Below are 5,667 nucleotides of genomic sequence, written 5' to 3'. Positions count from 1 at the left end.
CGTTTCTGGCCAGAGCGGGCCGACTTATGGTTTGTCCAGCTAGAGGCGCAATTCGCTATTGCTGGAATTACTACGGATAGCACCAAGTTCTACCACGTCATCTCACAATTAGAGCAGAATTTTTAGTTCAAGTGGACGATGTGGTCAACAAGCCTCCTTCAGAAGGAAAGTATGAAAAAATCAAGAGCGCATTGATTTCTCGTTTGACTCCGTCTAACAAGGATTGTCTTCGTCAAGTTGTCAAATACGAAGAGTTGGGCGATCGCAAGCCTTCACAGCTTTTGCGTCACATGCGCAGTCTCGGCGGATCAGCCATGACCGACGAAATGTTACTGTTCCTGTGGTCTTCACGTCTGCCAGCGCAAGTACAAGCATTGTTGCAGCTCAACCTCTACCACATGGATTTAGATACTTTGGCTGAACTGGCAGATAAAGTAAATGGAGTATCAACGCAGCCCATGTTAATCAAGTTACTGCCACAATTCAACCGGAGCATAATCCATCGACCTCATCCGATGTGTTAGAAGAATTAGTGCGACGTTTCGAAGATCTATCGCAGCAGGTTGCAGAGCTATCAGTGGACGGAGTGCGTCAACGTCGCGATGTCTCGAAGAAACCCCGCAACGATCGTTCTGGCGGTGCTGATTCATCGTTTTCCAAACTGTGCTGGTATCATCGCTGTTTTAAAAGATCGAGCTTCGAAATGCATTTCGCCTTGTGCATGGAAAAATATTTCGACGGCGGGAAATGCGACGGGCAGGCGTTAGGGGCGGATAGCTTCTGCCCATCTTACTCTGGCCGCCCTAATCGTCTTTTTGTGACAGATCGGTCAAGTAAACAACAATTTCTTGTTGACACTGGCTCGGACCTCTGTGTTTATCCCCGGAAAGCACTTCCAGATCGCAGGGCACGAACGAATTATGAGCTTTACGCTGCCAATGGAACAATAATTGAAACTTACGGGTGGGTTCAGCTGCATTTGGATTTCGGCCTACAACGTGACATCACCTGGCGATTTATAGTGGCAGACGTCACAAAGCCAATTATTGGTGTAGATTTGTTAACATTTTACCATCTCTTGGTAGATACTCGCCATCGCCGGCTTATTGATGGTACAACTTCGCGCAGCACTGAAGGAACCCTTGCGCACTCTTCTATTCCTCAAGTTAGAGCTGTTTTCGGAACTTCGCGTTTTCACAATATATTGGAGCGATATCCGAACATAACACGTCCAGCATGCAATCCTCATGAATCTCGGGTAAAACACAACACGGTTCATTATATACGTACCACTCCTGGTCCTCCTGTGTCATGTAAGCCCCGCCGCCTTGCTCCTGATCGCCTTATAATAGCTAAACGGGAATTTCAGGACATGATTGATAATGGCATAGCCAGGCCATCAGATAGCCCGTGGAGCTCAGCCCTTCATTTAGTTCCTAAGAAGACAGATGGTTGGCGCCCGTGTGGAGATTATCGTGCTTTGAATGCTCGAACTATTCCGGATCGTTATCCTATAAGGCACATTGCAGATTTTGCCAATCAATTATCTGGATGCAAAATTTTTACAACTTTGGATTTAGTTAAAGCATACAATCAAATTCCTGTTTATGCTGAGGATATTGGAAAGACAGCCATCACAACACCTTTTGGGCTGTTCGAATTTCCATTCATGGGCTTTGGTTTAAGGAACGCAGGACAGACATTCCAAAGGTTCATGGATGAAGTACTCAGAGGCCTAGAATTCGCCTTTCCATACTTGGATGACGTTTTGATCGCGTCTCGGTCGGATGAAGAGCATGAAAATCACCTGAGTCAAGTTTTTGAGCGATTCACAAAGTATGGCATTTTGATTAATCCTTCTAAGTGTGTTCTTGCGCAGACTAGTGTAAAATTTCTGGGATATCATATAGATCGTTATGGCAGCAAACCACTTCCGGATAAAGTTAAAGCCATTACGGAGTTTCCGCAACCCAAGACATACCGAGAGCTTAGACGTTACTTAGGGATGTTGAATTTTTATCGACGTTTATTTCTCATGCAGCGCATGTTCAAGCCCCTTTACATCAACTATTTTCGGGGCCTAAAATCAAACCTTCAGCCCTCATACCTTGGACTGCAGAGTTACTTAATGCGTTTGTTAATTCGAAACAGAGCCTGGCTGATGCTACGTTACTGGGACATCCTGACTCTTCAGCTAAAATTGCTTTATTTACGGATGCTTCTGACACGGCTGTTGGAGCAGTTTTGCAGCAAAGAAGCTGTAACAGTAATCGTTGGGAACCGTTGGGATTTTACTCCCAGAAGTTACATCCTGCGCAGCAAAAGTACAGTCCTTATGATCGCGAACTTCTAGCCATTTATAATGCTGTGAAACATTTTAGATTTATGCTAGAGGCCAGAGCTTTTACTATCTACACCGATCACAAGCCACTTACATCTGCCTTCAGCACACGTCGTGATTACTGCTCACCACGTCAGTTCAGGCATTTAGATTTCATTGGCCAGTTCAGTACTGATATCAGGCATATATCTGGAAAGCACAATGTTGTTGCCGATACGCTTTCTCGTACTGAAGCCATAACTGTGGTACCTCTGGACTACGCTGCCCTTGCACATTCTCAGGATCAAGATCATGAGTTGCAAGAATTTCTCCGTAATGGGACTGCATTGAAATTACAAAAAATAAATATTCCTGGTTTTAACTCACTTGTAATCTGTGATACTTCAACACAATTGCCTCGTCCATATCTGACGCCCGAATTTCGACGGATGGTCTTTGACACCTTGCATAATCTTAGCCACCCCGGTATTTCAACTTCTGCACTGCTAGTAGCACAACGCTTTGTGTGGCCGGGCGTGCGTCGAGACTGCAGACAGTGGGCGAGACAGTGTCTTCATTGCCAGCGCAGTAAGATTGCACGACATATTAAAGCACCCTTATCGGCTTTTGTTGCCCCAACTCAGCGGTTTGCACACGTGCACATGGACTTAGTGGGGCCTCTTCCGATGTCGAACGGCTTTCAATATTGGCTCACGGTAATAGATAGGTTTACCAGATGGCCTGAAGTTTATCCTCTGAAGGATATCACTGCTGAAACGGTTGCAAAAACCTTTGTTGCTGAGTGGGTGTCTCGTTTTGGTTGTCCAGTTCAAATTTCAACAGACAGAGGACGTCAATTTGAAAGTCAATTGTTCAAATCGCTAGCGAATATTCTTGGCGCAAGGCATTCTCCAACTACGGCTTATCATCCAGAAGCAAATGGAATTGTGGAGCGTTTGCACCGCCAGTTGAAATCCGCTATTATGTGTCATCAAAATTCAGATTGGTCAGAGGTCCTTCCTCTAGTTTTGCTCGGAATTCGTTCTGCATGGAAAGAAAATATTCAGTCGTCTGTGGCAGAATTAGTTTATGGCGAACCGTTGCGACTGCCAGGAGAATTTTTCGTGCCAAGCAACGATCATCTAGTGGATATTACCGACTTTACATCACGTCTGCGTAGCCACATGGCAAGACTATTACCTCAGCCAACAACGTGGAATTCTGGAAACAGAACATTTTACGTTCCTAAGATGCTAGACACTGCCACACATGTATTTTTGCGAGAAGGAATGTCTCGTAGGTCGTTACAGCCACCTTACGTTGGCCCATACAAGATTCTCGAACGAGATAGAAAAACTATGAAACTAGATATTGGCGGTAAGGAAGTAACAGTTTCTATTGATAGGGTTAAGCCGGCCTATATAATGGCAGATGAAAGACCATTAGATGCTGCTTCTACACCAATTTTAAGTTCTCCTACCGCTAATCCTGCGCCTAGAACGGCTCCACCTCCAGCTCCAGAACAGACTACACGCGCTGGACGTTGTATTCGTCGTCCGTCGCGATTCCTCTCTGGAGTATCGGTCTCCGAGGGGGCTGATGTAGGGGCAAAATGGCTAGTAGCCACGGCCGCTGGTTTTTGGCGCAAGCTTTTAAAATCTGTTTTGATTTATGTCATTAGAGAAAATTATATTCTAATACGAATTCATGCGTTTGATTTCAAGTATTAATATATCTTACACAAGTTTTATAACGCGTCGAATTAGAACTGTCCTGCGTTGACTGAACTAACTTTTGCCGTTGTTATTGTTTCCTACAACTTTTTGAAATTGCTGGTGTTCCGTTTACGCTGAATTCAGCCAGTAGAAATTTACTCATCATCATAGAAGACTTCAAAACCCTGACGAGCGAAGCAGCAGAATACCTTAGGAAATGTAAACTTAAGTTATGATTTGAGTGTAATTTGTAAGCCATACGATAAATAAATAATCATCATATATCAGCCGTAAGACGTCCACTGTTGGACATGTGTCCCCATAGACCTCCAGTGGCTTCGGTTGGAAGAGGCCTGCAGCCACCGTGAACTTGGGCTTTAACTAGGTGATCCATCCATCTCATTGGTGGATGTCTAAGTACGCTGCGCTTGCCAATCCACGATCTTCATACGACGACGCCTACGATAAAAATTAACTTGGTGTTAGTAATTACTTATAAACGAAATAACTAGCTACTAGCAGTTTCTAGCGACTTCATCTGCGAAGATTTTTTTAATCGCAGGCCCTCGGGAACAACTAACTTTTCGGTGTAAAAGGTATCCTATTATTTATGCTGGTCTTCTAATATGACTTCAATTCATGACAATCGGTTCAGTGGTTAGGACGTCTACCTAGTGGGAGGCCTACCACTGCTTCGCCTTCCGGCTCGTGCTCGCCACTCGAGGATTTTGCTTTCCCAATGATTATCTGTTGTTTGAACGATGCGGCCCACCTATTGCCACTTCTTTTTGAATGGATTCAACGTGCTACGTCAATGACTTTAGTTCTTCGGCGAATTTCCATATTGCAGATTCTATCGCGCAAATAAACTCGGAGCATAGCTCTCTCCATAGCTCGTTGCGTGACTCTGAGCCTATCCAAGAGACTAACAGTAAGTCACTCACTGGCATCACGCACTGATTGTAGACCCTGGTCGTCAGGTGCTGCTGAAATTTAGACGAAAAGACATGAATTTTCTCGAACGCTATCTATCCGAGTTGTACTTCGGTAACTGGTAACAAGTTTAAAGTAAAAAGCTGGACTGTGACCGATCATGGACAGAGCTGATCGTCATTATACTCGTAATAGTTTTCAAGGCGATAAAGTAGGTCGCAAAGATAATAATATTCTATACGATGTCGACCGTACAGTCTTCAGTCAGTCAGTCAGGTTGTAGTGCTCAACATGATCTAGTTAAACACTCTCTTATTGCCTTGGCAGGTCCTGTGTAGATCATTTCGAGCATCATAACTGTTCAACCACTTCTGCTGGTGATTGTGCAGTGACGTTCTTTGAGGGAGACACATATCTACCAATCACACATCTTTCCACTGATGGTGACGATGAAACTGAGTTCTAAGGGTAAAATAAGAATAAGGCCTAAGGAAGTATTTGTACCGACCGGATACCGCTTCGATAGTGTATCGAAACCATTAATTCTTGTGGAATAAGAGATAATTCATAGTTCCCGCCATCACGGAACCTTCCGCGCATCAATTAGAAATCCGTATCCAGGTCATTAGCCCGGGAAAATAACCATTAGGGGAAATTGATTAATTGCTGGGACGTTAATAAAAATACGCCGAGTTGTTG

Source organism: Choristoneura fumiferana, chromosome 14 (assembly GCF_025370935.1).
Source record: "Choristoneura fumiferana chromosome 14, NRCan_CFum_1, whole genome shotgun sequence".
In the NCBI taxonomy this organism is placed as follows: Eukaryota; Metazoa; Arthropoda; class Insecta; order Lepidoptera; family Tortricidae; genus Choristoneura; species Choristoneura fumiferana.
Note: the sequence above shows the minus strand (reverse complement) of the source record.